Source organism: Bos grunniens, chromosome 21 (assembly GCF_055505025.1).
Source record: "Bos grunniens cultivar Pamir isolate PY7600 chromosome 21, Bosgru_T2T1.0, whole genome shotgun sequence".
NCBI classification, from domain to species: Eukaryota; Metazoa; Chordata; class Mammalia; order Artiodactyla; family Bovidae; genus Bos; species Bos grunniens.
The window spans coordinates 35,522,885-35,542,562 of record NC_141185.1 but is presented as its reverse complement, the minus strand read 5'-3'; the positions used below and the strand labels follow the sequence as shown (position 1 = coordinate 35,542,562).

At 38.7% G+C, this 19,678-nt stretch overlaps 1 protein-coding gene and 2 long non-coding RNA genes across 10 annotated transcripts in view; 2 read left to right on the top strand and 1 right to left on the bottom strand.

Moving 5' to 3' along the window:
- The window catches only part of LOC147349352 (uncharacterized), a 92,485-nt gene extending 85,232 nt beyond the window's left edge, over positions 1-7,253 (top strand). The window contains exons 2-4 of the long non-coding RNA XR_015150427.1: positions 627-676; positions 1,913-1,965; positions 2,473-7,253. This is a non-coding gene — a long non-coding RNA (uncharacterized LOC147349352). The remainder of the gene's footprint in view (positions 1-626; positions 677-1,912; positions 1,966-2,472) is intronic.
- The window catches only part of STXBP6 (syntaxin binding protein 6), a 278,917-nt gene that overhangs the window by 12,036 nt on the left and 247,203 nt on the right, over positions 1-19,678 (bottom strand). The window lies entirely within an intron of this gene.
- LOC147349351 (uncharacterized) lies at positions 8,848-13,809 on the top strand. Of its 2 annotated transcripts, none has more exons than XR_015150429.1 (2): positions 8,848-9,115; positions 13,449-13,809. It is a non-coding gene; the product is annotated as an uncharacterized LOC147349351 (long non-coding RNA). The 2 variants fall into 2 exon arrangements; XR_015150428.1 differs by lacking the exon at positions 13,449-13,809 and adding an exon at positions 9,451-9,585.

Here is a 19,678-nt window from a genome sequence, read left to right as displayed (position 1 = left end):
CCAGTTTTATATGATACTGTTTAACCAGCAGGTTTTATAACTAAAAGAGAGCCAAATGCTGTCTTTATTATTCAGTGATGACACTGCTGACCACTATCAATAAATAAATCAACGTTCAGTTATTTTCAGCCACAAGGATGGATTTGAAAAGTCTCATCACCCCAGCTGAATGTCCTCTCCTGGCTTCAATTCTACCTGTATTCCAGGCTTGGTGAAGTCCCATCGCCTTTCTCTAGCTTCAAGTCAATTCCACTCTCAACTTCCTAAGAACTGTCTCTAACCTCCTTAGGTGACTGATCAAGTACAGACATGGGCAATTCTTCCACCTCATTTCTTCACCTGTAGATGCAGTGGCTTCCGGGCTAGATTATCAGTTCCCCCAGGGCGCCCTTTGACCCTGCTGATCATACCCTACATCTTGAATCTTCTTCCTCCAGGTGTCCTGAATCTTCAGTCTTCCTCCTCCTGCTCTCTTACTCTTCCCTCTGAGGACTTGCGAATGCTATAACCCCAGGGTTCTGTCCTTGGCCCTCTTCTCTTTCTCTTTCTGCAGACTCTCCCTGGGACAAGTTTACTCAGCTCACAGCTTCAATGACCAAATTTCTGTGCTGTTTCTTTCCTCCTAGGTTGTGCTGCTGAGACTCCAGATCCACGTTTTCTTACCAGGCAACTCCAGGTGAGTCACCCAAAGTCGTCTTGAATTTTGTTGTCTACACCTGACCCCATTATCACACCTGTTTTCCCTTTGGGGTCCCCTGCTCAGTCAGTAACCCCGCTATTCTGCCCAGTGTACTCCTCAAATCAGAAATCTGGGAGTTGAGTCCGGATTTCTCCTTTGCTTTTACCACATACAGCTAAAGGTCATTTGCTGTCCAGCTTGCTACTCTCAGCCCTCTTTGCTATCTTCCTTATCTTTGTATATTGATCCAGTCCCTCTTGCCTTTGGAATTACAGCAACAGCCTTCTCTCCTTAGGTAACCCCACACCTTTTCTGATCCATCTTCCACACATTTCTACTGAAATTTTTAAAAAGGCAAATTTGTTACCATCTTCTCACTGATTCCAAGATAAAAATGAGACCTCTGCCCTACTGATCTCTTTCAGCTCATCTCTTAGAATCTCATTCATTTTTTCTCCTATCTAGCAATCCCCAATCCCATGCCTTGCCAAGTTACCTAAATTTTCACAGATGTATCATGCATCTTTTTTGTGCTTACTGCTTCCGCTGCTTCTCATCTTAGCCTTCCCACTTACTTCTGTGTGCTTCAATACACTTCAGAGCTCTTTCCTAGGAAAGCTTGTCATGTCTAGTCCACTCTAAATCATTGTTGCCCCCAAAATACACATTATAAGACTTTGTCTATTTCAAATGGTGCGTTTATTATAATGCATGTAATTGCTGGGTATCTACTGTGAGCTCCTTGAAGCAGGGGCCTTTCTCACTTCTGTATTCACAGAATATAGGAGACACTAAAAAATGTTGGCTGACTTACAGCAGGAAAAATATATCACCCTTCTAATGATTTCTCCATGGCTTAGCAGAAGCTTGGACACATGATTGATGCTGTTACATGATCTAACTAGGTCCTAAAATCCTAAACTTGCCAAATGACTAAGGATTTAGTCTGTGTCTAATACAGCCAACTATCTCATCTAGAGGTGGTGTCAAGAGTTCAGTGAATTAAGTCAACAAAATGCAAAAAGGGGAATGCTTCTGCTATAGTTTATATAAAAAAATATGTTGTTACCAGCTTTAAAATAAACAACTATAAGGTATAAAAATAGCAATAGCTTTTAAATCCAATGCAAAAGTAACAGTTGACTGAATACTTACTATGCTCTATGCACTTACTAAAATCTGTTCCTCACAACAACCTTACATGACGGCACATTATTGATCCTATTTTTATAGATGGGAGCACCAATGGACACAGAGAGGGTGAGCAATGCACCAAGGATCACACAGTAAGTGAGGACAGAGCTAAGTTTTCACCCAGGAAGCCCAGCTCCAGAGCCAGTTCTCTGACTTACTGTTACACTGGCTCTCCATGGGAACGTTCTTGTATCTGAGGTTAGTAATACAGTCTGCATTAACTGTATGGAATGGAGACTTCAGTGGAGCAGTTCCTAAAGCATTTCTTAAATCCACAATACAAAAGAAAACATCTTATTATTACAAGCTAAAAAAAAAAACTTACTACAGAAAATTTAGAATACGTATTACTATAAAAAGGCAATAAAACTGTGTAATATTCAGTTCCTTAGAGATAACCACATTTACATTTATGGGACATTTTGTTCTGGTAATTTTTCTGTATATATTTTTCTAAACCAGGGTTGAGACCATACTGTATTTAGTACTATATCCTACTGTGGATACTTTCCCATGTCATAAAAAATTCTTTGAAAATACTATTTGTAATGGCTACCTCACACTGCTGTAATTTATTCAACTGTTTCTCTTTTTGATAGCGAGTATCTACAGTTAGAACTGGACATGGAACAACAGACTGGTTCCAAATAGGAAAAGGAGTACGTCAAGGCTGTATATTGTCACCCTGTTTATTTAACTTATATGCAGAGTACATCATGAGAAACGCTAGACTGGAAGAAACACAAGCTGGAATCAAGATTGCCAGGAGAAATATCAAAAACCTCAGATATGCAGATGACGCCACCCTTATGGCAGAAAGTGAAGAGGAACTAAAAAGCCGCTTGATGAAAGTGGAGAGTGAAAAAGTTGGCTTAAAGCTCAACATTCAGAAAATGAAGATCATGGCATCCAGTCCCATCACTTCATGGGAAATAGATGGGGAAACAGTGGAAACAGTGTCAGACTTTATTTTTCTGGGCTCCAAAATCACTGCAGGTGGTGACTGCAGCCATGAAATTAAAAGACGCTTACTCCTTGGAAGGAAGGTTATGACCAACCTAGATAGCATATTGAAAAGCAGAGACATTACTTTGCCAACAAAGGTCCGTCTAGTCAAGGCTATGGTTTTTCCTGTGGTCATGTATGGATGTGAGAGTTGGACTGTGAAGAAGGCTGAGCACTGAAGAGTTGATGCTTTTGAACTGTGGTGTTGGAGAAGACTCTTGAGAGTCCCTTGGACTGCAAGGAGATCCAACCAGTCCATTCTGAAAGAGATCAGCCCTGGGATTTCTTTGGAAGGAATGATGCTAAAGCTGAAACTCCAGTACTTTGGCCACCTTATGCGAAGAGTTGACTCATTGGAAAAGACTCTGATGCTGGGAGGGATTGGGGGCAGGAGGAGAAGGGGACGACAGAGGATGAGATGGCTGGATGACATCACTGACTCGATGGACATGAGTCTGAGTGAACTCCGGGAGTTGGTGATGGACAGGGAGGCCTGGCGTGCTGCGATTCATGGGGTCGCAAAGAGTCGGACACGACTGAGCGACTGTACTGAACTGAACGTGTCCAAAAGTGTTTGCTCTTTCTTTCCTTCCCTCCTCATGTATTTATTCATGTTTCACATGCACACTATTATATTTCAGCTTCACTGTACAGGGCAGTGTGCTCATCATCGGAAGTTTACTTTGCATCTGTCACCATACAGATGACCCCCTTTATCCATTTCACCGTCCTCACTGGTAACCACCACTCTGTTCTTTGTGTTTGTTTTCATTTTGTTTGGTTGGTTTGTTCATTTTTTTTTTTAATTTAACTCAAATATTCCACATAGGAATGAAATTATATTGCATCTGTATTTCTCTGACTTATTTCACTTAGTGTAATACCTCCAAGGTCCATCTGTGTTGTCACAAATGGCAAGATTTCATTTTTTTATAGCTGAGTTCCATTGTCTACACATACACACACCCCATATCTTTTTTATCCATTTATTTACCATATCCTGGCTTTTATAAATAATTCTGAAATGAACATAGGAGTGCATATATTTTTTTGAATTAGTGTTTTCATATTCTTCAGATAAGTAGCCAGAAATGGAATAGCTGGATATGGTGGTTTATTCTAAATTTTGAGAATTCTCCATATTGTTTTCCATAGTGACTACACCAATTTACATACAACAACAATGCATAATGGGCTCCTTTTCTCCACACCTCTAACACTTACTTCTCACCTCTTTGAAAATAACCATTCTAATGGGGATGAGATATCTTACTGTGATTTTTTTTCTTTTTTTTTAAATTTTATTTTATTTAACTTTACAATATTGTAATGGTTTTGCCATATATCAAAATGAATCTGCCACAGGTATACATGTGTTCCCCATCCTGAACCCTCCTCCCTCCCCATACCATCCCTCTGGGTCGTCCCAGTGCACCAGCCCCAAGCATCCAGTATCGTGCATCGAACCTGGACTGGCGACTCATTTCATATATGATATTATACATGTTTCAATGCCATTCTCCCAAATCATCGATTAAAATTTTCCTAAATAACTAGTAGAATTAAGAAAAACAAGCCCATTTACTACTTACCATTGCGACAGATAGAATAAAATACCTCAGAATAAGGTTAACAAAGGCAGTAAAAGATCTAGACGTTGAAAACTGTAAGACCCTTTCGAAAGAAAATGAAGACACAAAGACAAGGAAAGATACTCCATGCTCAGGGACTGGAAGAATTACACTGTTGAAAAAGCCTTTACCTAGAGGAATTTACAGGTTAAGTGTAATCCCAATGGCATTTTTTGCACAAACAGAACAAAAAAATTTCTAAAGTTTGTATGGAACCACAAAAGACCCCAGATGGCCAAAGAAATTCTAAAAACAAAGAACAAAGCTGGGGGTATCCCAGTCCCCAATTTAAAATTATACTGCAAAGCTATAGTAATTGAAACAGTGTGGTATTGGTAGGAAAACACTCATACAGATCATTGGAAGGAAACTGAGAGCCCAGAAACAAATCCATACATACATGAACAACTTATTATACAACAAAGAACAAGAAACAGAGAAATGACAGTCTCTTCATATAAATGGTGCTGGGAAGACTAGAGAGCCACATGCAAAAAACTGAAACTAGGCCACTATATTATACCATAAACAAAAATCAACTCAAAATGGATTAAAGACTTGAATGTAAGACCTGAAACATAAAACACCTACAAGAAAACACAGCATGTTCTTTAACATCGGTCTTAGCAATATCTTTTTGGATATGTCTCCTCAGGCAAAGGAAACAAAAGCAAAATAAAATGGGACTACATCAAACCAAAAAGCTTCTGCACAGCAAAGGAAATCATAAAAAAAAACCCACAAAGATAATTTACTGAATGGAAAAGATGTTTGCAAATCATATATCTGATAAGGGGTTAATACAGAAAATACGTAAAGAACTCATATAACTTGATAATGATAAAAAACAAACATTCTGATTTAAAAATGAGCAGAAGTTCTGAATAGACATTTTCCCAAAGAAGACATACAGATGGCCAGCAGGCACATGAAAAGATGTTCAGTATCACTAATTATTTGGAAAGTTTTATTTTTTAAGATAAGGCTACAGTTACTTTCTTGCATTTACATACACACACACAACCTTTGTTCACATCTGATAATTCCTAGAGATTAAACTGCTGGTTTAAAGGACATACATGTTTTTTGAAGATCTTGTTGCATGCTGAAAACTGCTTCCCTGAAAGACTCACGCAGGGTTGAAAACTATTCATTTGAGTGCGTGCTATATTGAGTGCATGCTATATGCATGCACTGTTATTATGTTGACAAATTGGCAGAATGCCTTTCAGGGAGTGATTTACATTTTCTGATCTTACGTTTCCTCATCTATAACATCTACCTCATGTGGCAGTTGTGGAAATGAAGATGCATACAAAGTACCTCCAGGTGCTCAATGGATGTTTGTCCCTCTACCTCCATAAGACCACATTTGCTCCCTAGAACTTTGGAAAAATTGCACAATCCCACCCATTTGTTTGCATGTCTCCTTCTCTGTTATCTTGGGGCTAAGTGTCTTGAGTCTCCTAGGAGACACTTGGATCTTTGTATACTTGTAGTGTGCAGCTAAGTGTGCTGATGAGAGCAAGTTGAACACATGCTCATTAAATCAAGGTGTGCATTGAAAAGAAGGATGCTTAACTCGAAAGTTGGGGCCCATGATATTGTGCTGAGTTAAATCTGGAAATAAAACAGTCTCCTGAGGCAGATAGAACAGTAATTCTCTCTAAATAGGCAGGAAGCATATTAATACCCAAATTTATGCAAGCAGTCTGAGAGAAGGCTGTCAGCCTCTGCAAATAATGTCAGCTACTGTTTGACTTATACTCTGAGAATAGAGCATAGACCAGTCTTCACTGATGTTGCATTCACATCAGTTCCACTCAATACGTGCTTTAAAAAAATATTATGCTGGCATCTTTTATGTTAAGTGACTGAGAAGACTTTACTCAGAAAGCAACTTGAGATAAAGTGCTAACATTGTATTCAGTTACTATTTGAACACAATTAAAAGACACTTATATGTATAGGAAAATGAGGGAAAAAAGAATATGCTATATTGAAAAGCAACAACAGAAGAGAAAGGAGAGGAGGAAAGTTTTTTTTTAAAGCGCAGAGACCACACTGACAACTATAATTTCTTTATATCATCCTAGACTTCAGGTTGTATCTTGGTAATCAAAACTCTTAATTCTACAGCTAGTAAAGAGGCAATTTAAGTAGAATTTTCATCAGCTACTTCCTACATCAAATACATATGTAGATATTTGAAATATAAAATGCTCATCCTATTTGGAGAAAACAGGAAAATCATCTCAAAAATAAATGATTGATAAACCTATGGCAATCTATACTCAGAGTTGAGGAAACATGGTTGTCCCAGGACACTCTTTTAAGACTGAAATCTGATAATAGTTTTGCATGGACTACTTGTATTCTATAATCAATCTAACCACTGGAGAATAACTGTACAATAAAGCCCCATTTATCCAAGCTAACTGAAAGGAGAACTAATTGTGAAAAAAAAATGGATTTGGGTTTTAATAAGATAAAATACTGGCAGGGAGATCAAGTATATGAAACTGTTAATAGGCCAGGAACATTAATAACCTTCATAGTGTATCATCAAAGTATCCAACAATAATTTATTCCTTGAGTAAACAGTCCTTCTAGTCTATTCTTGTCTACAGTATTAATTTTTTTAACCAAATATTTTTAAGGTTCACTTATGTCTGGTCCAGTATTAGTGACATTCAAATTAATTTTTTTAGATACCAATCTATAGGATTCATCGGATGCTTTTTCTTTCCAGTTTTTACTTCCAATCTTCATTGCTCAGCATCTCTACCATGAGAACTCTATCTTTTACCATATAAACAAAAGACAAGAAAAGTCATATGGAAGCTTGGTTCCCGGATGGCAGGGTTCCTTCTCAGTGCTAAAGTTGTTCTGAACCATGTACATACCATTCTGCTTCCTGAGATGTGTAGGAACCTCAATTTCCATAATTCACTGGTATTTCCAAGGAGGTTTGGCTGACTGTGACTTGTATTAAACATTTTATAAATGAACAGCAATTTAAATAATAATGATATTAACATCTGCAGAGTGGTTAAATGCAAAGTCCTACCTAGCTGGTTCTTAATTCACAGACTCCATTAATTACCTGAGAGCTCGGGTAAATTACCAAGTTCCCAAGTTCTTTCTACAGTACACTGACTGATCAGTATTAATCGTGTAGCTGCATCTCAATGTTGAACAGCCTCTAGGATCCCCCTCTGAGATGGGAGATTCTTCCAAACTGTTAAATTTCATTCATACTTGTGTGGTATTAGTGACTCATCAGATAAATCTTATTACAAATCCAGGTTATGATCCATTATAGCAACTTTCCAAAAGGAAAAGTTGTTAACCCATGCTGGACACTGAGGCAGTGTGAACATCAGCCAGTACAGAAACTGCTACAATTCACTGAATGGTTACGTACTGTGTGCATGTACAAGAACTATATTTTTACCCTACTTTACAATTAAGTGCTCAGGAAGGGGAGATACCTTGCTCAAGATCACCTAGATCTTGACCTCAAAGCTCATTTGTAAAAATCATTTTTAAAAATAAAAACTGTATATATTGTACATATAAATATATGTACAATATGTACTGTTGTACATATTTAAGATGTACAACGTGATGATTTGACATACATACACAGTGAAATGATAACTGCAGTGAAGTTAATTAATATAGACATCTCCTCACATAGGTACCATTTTTTCCTTTTTTATTTTTGTTGCGGTGAGAACACCTGAAATCACTCTTCCAGCAAACTTCCAGTTCATCTAAGTCCTCATACTATGCATTAGACCTCTAGACGTATTCATCCTACATAACTTCAACTTTGTACCTTTGGACTAACACCTTCCGCGTTCCCCCACCTCCCTGCCTGTGGAAGCAAGACACAGAAAGGAAAAAACCTACATGATCTCACTCGTATATGGACTCTAAAAAAGTTGACTACATAGAAGCTGAGGGTTGACCTCAAAGCTCTGAAAACACAGTGTGCAGTGAGTGACTTTATGAAATGCTGACCTGGTTCCTTTATTGCAGAACTTTGGAAAACTTTTAATATGCTAATGTAAATTGTTAATCAAAAGGAGGTAGTGGTGGCAGCAGGAAAGATCTGCTAGCAGAATTCCCCAGCATATTTACTTACAGGTTCCTTTTGCATAGTTTGTTTTAGTAGGGTGGATTTCTACAGAATCTGTTTTGGGAAACGCTGCAACAAAGTGTACGGATTCCTAAGTTAAAGGAGGAAAAAATAAATAAATCCAGGCTGTCTTCATCAATTTAGCAATAGTTGTACAAGTCATATAATTACATTGAAAAGGCTTGGTTTATAGAGGCAGCAGAACAGATATAGCATGCTGAGTGGCAGTTCCAGAATTATCTTTTGTCTTAAGTTGGTGGCTAATTTCAGGGCCCATGAAACTTGTTTGTTTCCTGCAGCTGGATGACAAAGAAAAATGGACTCAGCACTCAGGAATACTTTGTAAACCCATAAACTCAAAAGTCTACTTGAAGGAGACTTTGGAGTTATCTACTGCTGGCACTACCAAGGGGAGAAGAATGGACCATTCTATCAGGCAGTTCTCTTCTGCTGGCAATGGTAAGTAGTTTAGTGGAACCTCAGCTTGTTCCCATGTCACAGGCATGCACTAAACGACTCAGGAGAAAGCCCAATGGCCCCTTCCTGTCCTATAAAAGATATGAGTTCATACCCGCCTTTCAATTCACTGTCCCAATATTTTCAACAGCAAGAGTTAAACATTAAGGATTTTATTCATGTCCTTTAAACACTTAAAACTCAAGATATGTAAAGAAATTCACCAGTCCTTCAGCATTTGTTTAAACTTGGTCCTTAAGAACGTGTTCTTCCAAGAGTTACAGGGCATCATAAGAATGATATCAAGGACATTTCTTTTGGTTCTCTTTTCTTCTCAGAAGGGTGGGTGAAATGCAGCTTCAAGAAGGAACTCTTATTCTGAAGTTAACCACCTAAAATGGCTCTAAATTTGGTAAAACTGATTTTGTTCTCTGTCTTTGGTATATATGGCAATAAACCAAGTATGATCTGCAGCTCTCAGCTTTTATTACAGTTGGAAGTGAGTACCTTTTACTTTAAAAACCATAATTTCAAGTCCTGATACAGGACTGGAAAAGGTCAGTTTTCATTCCAATCCCAAAGAAAGGCAATGCCAAATAATGCTCAAACTACCGCACAATTGCACTCATCTCACACGCTAGTAAAGTAATGCTCAAAATTCTCCAAGCCAGGCTTCAGCAATACGTGAACTGTGAACTTCCAGATGTTCAAGCTGGTTTTAGAAAAGGCAGAGGAACCAGAGATCAAATTGCCAACATCCACTGGATCACGGAAAAAGCAAGAGAGTTCCAGAAAAACATCTATTTCTGCTTTATTGACTATGCCAAAGCCTTTGACTGTGTGGATCACAACAAACTGTGGAAAATTCTGAAAGAGATGGGAATACCAGATCACCTGACCACCAACCTATATGCAGGTCAGGAAGCAACAGTTAGAACTGGACATGGAACAACAGACTGGTTCCAAATAGGAAAAGGAGTACATCAAGGCTGTATATTGTCACCCTGCTTATTTAACTTATATACAGAGTACATCATGAGAAACACTGGGCTGGAGGAAGCACAAGCTGGAACCAAGATTGCCGGGAGAAATATCAATAACCTCAGATATGCAGATGACACCACCCTTATGGCAGAAAGTGAAGAAGAACTAAAGAGCCTCTTGATGAAAGTTTAAGAAGAGAGTGAAAAAGTTGGCTTCAAGCTCAACATTCAGAAAACTAAGATCATGGCATCTGGTCCCATCACTTCATGGCAAATAGATGGAGAAACAGTGGAAACAGTGGCTGACTTTATTTTTCTGGGTTCCAAAATTACTGCAGATGGTGATTGCAGTCATGAAATTAAAAGACGCTTGCTCCTTGGAAGGAAAGTTATGACCAACCTAGACAGCATATTCAAAAGCAGAGACATTACTTTGTCAACAAAGGTCCATCTAGTCAAGGCTATGGTTTTTCCAGTGGTCATGTATGAATGTGAGAATTGGACTATAAAGAAAGCTGAGCACCGAAGAATTGATGCTTTTGAACTGTGGTGTTGGGAAGACTCTTGAGAGTCCCTTGGACTGCAGGGAAATCCAACCAGTCCATCCTAAAGGAGATTAGTCCTGGGTGTTCATTGGAAGGATTGATGTTCATTGAAGGACTGAAACTCCAATACTTTGGCCACCTGATGCGAAGAGCTGACTCATTTGAAAAGACCCTGATGCTGGGAAAGATTGAGGGCAGGAGGAGAAGGGGACGACAGAGGATGAGATGGTTGGATGGCACCATCAACTTGATGAACATGGGTCTGGGTGAACTCTGGGAGTTGGTGATGGACACTGGGGCCTGGTGTGCTGCGGTTCATGGGGTCGCAAAGAATCAGACACGACTGAGTGACTGAACTGAACTGATAGATACAATTTGAAAACCCTCTACAATGTTGCTGGCCAAAACAAATTCTGCTCAACATGGGCAGTCTGGTGCTTGCTAGCTGTGTGGCCTTGAATAAATACCTCACCTTCTCTTTCCTCACCTGCCACGGGGGCTGGTCTAGCACCTACCTCAAAAGATGATTGTGAAGAATAAATGAGGTTGTACAGGTGGGACACTTAGAACAGTGTTGGGCACATAGCTGACACTCAACTGTAGTCATTACTAAAGAAGGAAACTTCGGTCATCTGGCAGTGAAGAGTCTTTCCACTGAGCTTTCGATTTCAGCTCATCTTTCCTTCTCTACCCTCACTCACCATGAACATGGCTGAAGGAAGAGTCTACTCCCACTGTGACCTCTCCAGGACTGATCTCCTTTAGGATGGACTGGTTGGATCTCCTTGCAGTCCAAGGGACTCTCAAGAGTCTTCCCAACACCACAATTCAAAAGCATCAATTCTTCGGTGCTCAGCTTTCTTTATAGTCCAACTCTCAATATACTTTGCATTTTTAGTAAAGTGGCCTTCCCCTCACTCCTACTCTCCTAACACCATCTCTTAAATTCACCAGTGACTTATCAAGTCGATTGCCTATTTTGTTTCCTCCACTTGGCCACAGGACCACAAGTGGGCTGACTGAAAAACTGCTCTTTCCCTGGGCTTCTATAACACTGTTTCTTGATCTCTACCCTTCCCTCCACCATCACTTTGATTCTCCCTATCAGTTTTATTCCCTTTTTGGTTAGAGCTATAAAGTCAGAGAGGTCTGGGTTTGAGTCTGTCTCTGCCACGTACTAGCACTGTGACCTCAGGTCAGTTATTTAATCTCTATGAGCCTGTGTTTTTCTCATAAGCACAACAGCTATAAAAACAGTATACCTCTTTTTCATAGAGCTTGCTTTGAGAATTAAATAAAATATAGACTTATGGTACTGGTAGTACAGTATGAAATTAACATACATTGCAGTATTAGAAATATCTGATTCATTCAGCAGATTTATTGTAGAATAAACATGGGCCAGACACAATCTGTACTTGTCTGCTTTTCAAAACTTAGCTTAATATTAGTGGCTAATTAGTCCATTCTTCCCCTCTTCACTCTCCATCTGACATTCTCCTCCTCCTGAATTCACTGTTAATAGCCCTTCTGTCCATCTAGCATCCTACACTCAGTTCACCTTTAACTCTAACTCTCCATAATACTCTGCATTGAAGTTTCTATGCCATCCAGAGCACTTGTCTCAGCAAGGGCTCTTCACCCAGCTCTCTATTTCTAGTCCCCATCAGTTCATACTAGACCAGCCCAGGGGCCTGGGTGGTTTTCCTGCCACTGGTCTCTCAGCTCTCTAACACAGCATGCTCTTCTTTCCATACTGCTAACCTGATTACGCTCCTTTCATATATCAGTCCTTTGTTGGCACACTCATAATACAAGACAATCAACCAAAGTGTTTCTTCCTTATCTATTGCCACACGACTTATCTGCCATCCCCAACAGACTCCAGTCTCTATTGACTGCCTAATGTTTCTTCACAAATTTTAGAAAAATCATTAAAATTTCATCAGTCTCTTACTACAGGTAGAGTACATAATAAAAAATTTTGGAAAAAATCGATGTGAATAACAAAGGAACACTGTCCATCTCTGTCCCTAAGGGTGTCCACGCATCGGCAGTAGCATTTTTTTTTCCCCCCAACACTGATACTTAATGCAAGCTGAGCATTTAGATTTTGGTGGCTAGAGCTCTTTTCTGCTAGAAGAAAGCAAAGTCCTTTGGAAAGTAGTGGATTCCGTGCCTTGGGGCAAGGAAAACGCAGACAGATCTGAAATATCTTATTGCCAGACAACAAGGATACCTTCAGTGATGGTAGGGTTAGTGCGAAAAGAAAAGAGAAGCCAGTTTAAAGCAGGTCCTACCAGACAAGTTGTGATATCAATTGTGATGTTAGAATATCAATAGTAATAAAAGTTATAAGAGGACAATAATTACAATAATTTTATATAACTTTGTGGAAGCCATAACTGGTTAATGCTGAGTTAATATTAAATGTACAAAAGTGAAGTTGAAATCTGAAAAATGAATATAATTGGATATTATTTTATTGATTTTATTAGGTAAGGATTATTATAATACTTGTATATTTTACTTCTTTTATGTATTTATATATAAAAATATCATCTGTCTTTATCTGTGCCAGTAGCAGTAGGTAAATATAGGAAACTATGAGTCAGCCAAAAGAATTAGAAACTGTTCCAGAGAGGACTGATGGGTGTCAATGGTCAATGCATTCACCTCTTTAGAAATCTGGCTATCTGTTCAGAATAGATCACACAGGCTAGGAGCAGAAAGTGCTAGATAACTTGATAAATTATAATAAGATAGTAATGAGGCATCTGTATGTTTCTATTAATGCTCATACACCAGATAAATGTATAATAGTGACATGGTGGAGGACTACGTACTGCTGGCCAAGCAAAGCACATATGGATCTGGGAGAAAATCCATCACTGACTAGATGGACTTTACAGTGCTTCTGATGTGAAACGTCAAGTTCAGTTATAAAAATGGGGCCTGGTAAGATCTCCAGGGATTAAGCATGAATCACTTTGAGAAAAGAAATCAGGATGTGCCCCCTCCAAAAACCAACTGTTTGGTAACCCAAGTCTTCTAGACTCAGGAAACAGGAAAATAAGCACTTCCGTTACATTTGAGAGATCTAATGAAGACACATTAAACTCATGGTGTTGCTGGTTCATAACTGGCTTAAATAAAATATTCTTTAAAGTATTGTTTTTTGTGCATAGGTCTTATCTGTTTGAAATATCTAAAGTATTCAAAATAATCAGATCCGTTAAATTCTGATAAACAATGTGTAAAAGCTTAAGAAAATCTGATTTTCCAAGCTTTGTTTAGTAGGAATATTTACTAAATTAAGCATGAAACAAAGTGAAAATAAAAGTATTTTTTCTCCATGCACAAAATTCCACCAGTCTTTAAAGAATATAATCAGTATGTTAAATATACCATCTCTCTCTTGCCTCTGAACCTTTGTACACTCTGGTCATTACTCAAACCGTGATGCCCTTTCTTTCTTTGACTGCCTGGTAATGTACACTCATCAGATGTCACCCCATCTTTTCCAAATTTCCCTGCCACTTTATTTATTGAAAAATCTTTTAATCATCTTTTATTTGCCACAGGCACAGTAGCAGGCTGGGAACACAGTGCTAGATAAGACAGACAAGCTCTCCCAACACACACCCATGTCAGATGAGGAGTTCGTCTAAACAAGAGGCAAATTATGTACAGCTTAAAACACTATATGTGTAGGTGTGTATATATTATGTACACACACACACACTAAAAATTTCCAGGCAGTTAATAAACAATGTGCTGTGATCGTGAATTCAAGAGAAGGGTTATTGATTTAGAATCGGTGAGGAAGACCTGTTAGAAGGGCTAATGTTTAAGCTGTGATGTGATAATCCGGGACAAGTCCATATGCAAAGACTGAAAGGGGGAAGGAGACGTTGTGAGCCATGAACCAAAAGATTGGTGTGGCTATAAAAGGGGGAACATGGTTTGGGATGAACCTAGGGAGAGAAGCAGGAATGGATTATGTAGGGGCTTATTGATCCTGTAATGAGACGCTTATTAAGTGCAACTAGTAGCACTGAAGGATTTAAAATGGGAGTAACCTTTGAAGAAGGCTGAGCGCTGAAGAATTGATGTTTTTGAACTGTGGTCTTGGAGAAGACTCTTGAGAGTTCCTTGGCCTGCCAGGAGATCCAACCAGTCCATTCTAAAGGAGATCAGCCCTGAGTGTTCTTTGGAAGGACTGATGCTAAAGCTGAAACTCCAGTACTTTGGCCACCTCATGCGAAGAGTTGACTCATTGGAAAAGACTCTGATGCTGGGAGGGATTGGGGGCAGGAGAAGGGGACGACAGAGGATGAGATGGCTGGATGGCATCACTGACTCGATGGACGTGAGTTTGAGTGAACTCTGGGAGATGGTGATGGACAGGGAGGCCTGGTGTGCTGCGATTCATGGGGTCTCAAAGAGTCGGACACGACTGAGCGACTGAACTGAACTGAACCTGGACTAAGAACGTTTTAAAAATTCTTGCTCTAGCTATAGCCTGGGAACAGAAGCAAGAGAAAAAACAGAATGTATAGTTAGGAAGCTACTGCGGTGACTCAAGAAAGAGAATGGTGGCCTGACCTAGAATGATGTCAGTGGAGATGAGAGCCATGGACAAATCTGAGACATACTGAGGGACTGCACACGAGAAGTGAGGAAAAAGGAGTAACAGGGAGTGAACCCCAGGTTATTGACTTCAGCAAGTGGGTATATAGTTGTACAAGTTACAAGACAGAAAAAGCTACTAGAAAGGCAAATTCCCTTGGAGGGTGAGCAGATATGAGAATCAAGTATTTCATTTCAGATAATGTTATGCGTTAAGTTGTCTTTGAAATATTCAAGGGAAGTCAGTAAGCAAAAAGATATTCCTATGTGAAGCTCTGCAGAGGAGTCTGAGATGGAGATAAGCTTTTTGAGTCAGGAGCATAGAAAGAGAATGGGAATGGGTAAACTTACCTAGAAAGCAACACTAGAGAGAGAAGGGAAGGTCCCCAAATCATACCTTTAACAATTTTAATATTTAGAGTAAGGTGAAGGTAAAAGGGCCTGTAAAGCACACAGAGAAGAAATAGTCTGAGAGCCAGGAGAAAAACTGAAGTGAATTTGGCACAGTGGAATCTAAGCCAGGATAGCACATCAAAAAGGCACTACACTAGTACTGAGATAATTCAGTGGGGGAAGAACAGTCTTCAATTAGATGTACTGGGCAACTGGATATCTACATGCAAAAGAATGACGCTGGACCTTACCTCACACCATATACAAATTTAACTCAAAATGGATCAAAGACCTCAACACAAGAGCTAAACTGTGAAACTCAGAGAAAGCCCAGGCACAAACCTTCCTCACCTTAGATTAGGCAATGGTTTCTTAGATATGGCACCAAAAGCATAAGCCACAGAAGAAGAATAAACTGGATTTCATAGAATTAATGATTGTGCTCCCTCTTCCCAGGTTTCCTAGCACTTTATTCATTTCATTACTATATTTAACACATTATAAGGATCAGTTTAAGTGTCTGTTTAGCCAGTTAGATTGCACATGTCGTACATTTCTTGACTTTCTCCTCTTTGTATATTTGGTGACAAGGAGAGTTGCAGACCTATACATCCCATGCATTGTATGGCTGGTATTACCATATGCAAACAAACACATTTTACAAATATGAAATAAGGACATCTGGGCTTCATCCCTGGGTCAGGGAGATCTCCTGGAGAAGGAACAGGCAACCCACTCCAGTACTCTTGCCTGGAGAATCCCATGGACGGAGGAACCGGGTGGGCTGCAGTCCATGGGGTCACAGAGAGTCAGACAGGACTGAGTGACTGACATTTTCACTTCACTTTGTGTGTGTTCTTATTAAGCCCACCTCCGTCACAGTACAGTCAGCGTGTTTTGTTGTTGTATGTGGCAAATAAACATCATGACCCTGTGCTTTTCAAAAAAAAAAAAAAAATCCGGAAAATATAGAGAAACCTCACCAAGGAGAAAGAACATATCAAGGCTAAGATACCACCAGGGGTATCTTATATGGCCAATTTATGTGGTCCAAAGGACTGAAGAACTGTGAAGAAAACTTCCAATTACTAAAAGCTCTTCCATCTGACAGTCAGTCCTTAAGCTGGCAGTGTGACGAGAATCAAACAATGCACCGTGGGAAACCTCTTATCTTGAGCAGGAGAAATAAGACAGATGAACTTCCACAGACAAAGATAACCTTGCTGCTAAATTTCAGGTGAAATATGCTGAACATAACAAAAATCTTCTATTACCGTCACAGGGGTTACTTTAGTACTGAATTAGGTCATTATTGCTATAGTTAAATCCTATTCTTTAGGAGATAAGAGAATCAAGTCAGCCTGCAGCCTTGACCTATTTCCTTTTATGTTACTGGCATCTGAAAATTTCAAAGTTTGGGTCTGTTATGCTTCAGACATGGTCATAGAGGGCAACAGAATTCAGCAGATAGTTCACTGAACTTCAGCTTCTCTTTCTGACTCTGCCCTTATGAACTTGAGAGTCATTTAATTTCTTGCTTTAATATAGTGAATGCAAAACCAGAATCCCACTTCACAGACAAATTGGAAACATGGCAGTGAGTGGGCATATGACATATGCTGACATATGTCAAGTACAATTTTTGTCCAGGCTGACAGTTGTACCATCTCTCTGCTATCATACTTAATTTTGAAACCGATAAAAATTCCAATGGGTTTCATGACTATTCAGTTATTCTAGAGTCTTAATGTATCTTGTTTGATTACTACTGAATTCCTGTGACACATTTTACTTCCTAAGAAGAAGGCTCTGAAAACTGCTGCCAACTGGTCATTAAAATCCACTGCAATTATCATCGGCTGAATCAAATTACTCCCAATTTCATAGAGGAGTTAATATACACTGTATCATTTTAAACACAAATATTTTCAATCCATATTAACAAGATACAAACTGAAAGAAAGCTCAACCAACTGCAAGACTTGGATATACCCATTATGAAAGTTACCAACGCAACCCATTTCTATTTGTACTCTTATTGGGGACCAAGACTTCCTAAGTGCCTGCTTTGTGCTAAATGTTTTATATCCATTACTCTATAAACCTTAGTGGCTACCTTTTAAGATAGATACTCTTATCCCCCTCTTGAAACTGTTGAAACACAGAAATTCACCTAAGATTATACAGCCAGAATCTTGATTCAAATTCAAGTCTGGGTGACTCTTAATATTACTGTTTTTTGCTATCAGAGGAGTTTCCAAAGTTTCTTATGGGTACACCTTGTGAGGTGAAATCATTTCTTCCTTTTTTAATTTACTCTTTAATCCTAGTTTTACTTTAAAAAATTTTTATTGGAGTACAGTTGACTTACAATGTTAACTTTCTGCTGTATAGCAAAGTGAATCAGTCCTTCATATACATATATCCACCTTTTTTTAGATTCTTTTTCCATACCAGTCATTACAGAGTATTGAGAAGAGTTCCCTATGCTATACAGTAGGTCCTTAGTAGTTATCTATTTTATATACAGTAGTGTGTATATGTGTCTCAATCTCCCAATTTATCCCTCCTCCTCATCTCTCCCTGGTAACCATAGATTGTTTTCTGCCTCGGTGACTCTATTTGTTTTATAAATATGTTCATTTTGTACCATTTTTTTTTATTCCATATATAAGTGATATCCTATGATATTTGTGCTTCTCTGTATGACTTACTCAGTGTGGCAATCTGGATCCATCCATGTTGCTGCAAATGGCATTATTTCATTCTTTCTAATATTCCATTAGTAATATTCTATTGTATATATGTACCAAATCTTAAAAGTACCAAGAGAAGATTTCATTTGTCCCAGCCCCATGCTGTGCACTAATACTTAGGATATGAACATATTCACATACTGTTTTCCTTCTTTTTTATCATCCCGGTAACCTAAGCCACAGTTTTTCCTCCTGGAATTCAGTTCTGATCCCATTCTGTCTGTGCTTCCCATAGCACCTTTAGCATTTCTATGATGAAGTATTTATTATAATGCACCCAGACTGTTGGTCTACTTATTTGTACCTATTATTTATCACAAGGGGAGCCCCCCCACCCCCTGCTTTTTTCTTTTTTTAGCATTTCCGGGTATGATGTCTATCATTTATTAGGTGTCCAAGAGATGCTTGGTGAATGGACAGTGAACTGAAAATGTTTTCGGTTTTACAAAGCTGTGATGAGGTTATTACTTATGCCCCAATCCTTATTTTCATTGGTATGGATTGTGCTATTCTAAGCAGCACACAGAAAGGATCAACTCCTGGACATACTGAAATAAAATTCTAGTTTTACAGCATTTTTCTAAATGGTTTGGGATTTCTTTTCATTCTGTCAAAGATACAATAATGTACGAAATACAAGCTCAGGATATTTGATTGATATGGAAAATGTTATTTTCAAAAGAAACAGCCCTATTTCCAAAATTGTGTTATGGTTCTGGTGGGGAAAAGATGACACACAAAGTGAGTGAAAACCAAAACAGATTTTGCTTCTTCCTGTGTTTACTCTATTTAGAATATGAAGGAAGGCATGTTTTTCACACCTCCTGTTTAAATACCACACTTTTAAAAAGGATTAGGCCTTGAAAACTCAATTTAGAAGAATAAACTTTTCGTATATTTCATCCCTTGCCAACAAACAGGTTAAACTGTTAACAGAATCACATCTAAAAGATAAAAATTTCTATCAATTTAAAAATATTTTGTATTTCACTCACTGGGTTTTCCCAGTATCATTATAACCCAACTTGCAATCTTTGTTGGGTGAAGGGTCTTTATATCTTGAGGAATGAATAATCTATATACTTTTAAGGTATATGACTGTTACATATCATATGAATAATGGAGAGGCTAATACTCCTTGACATTTCCAAGGCAGAGAGACCACACAGTGCTGAAAAATGATGATGATCTGGTTGGGGTGGTAATAATGAAAGGAAGTAAGATGACCAGTGATGAGACTATTGCAAATATTTAAGG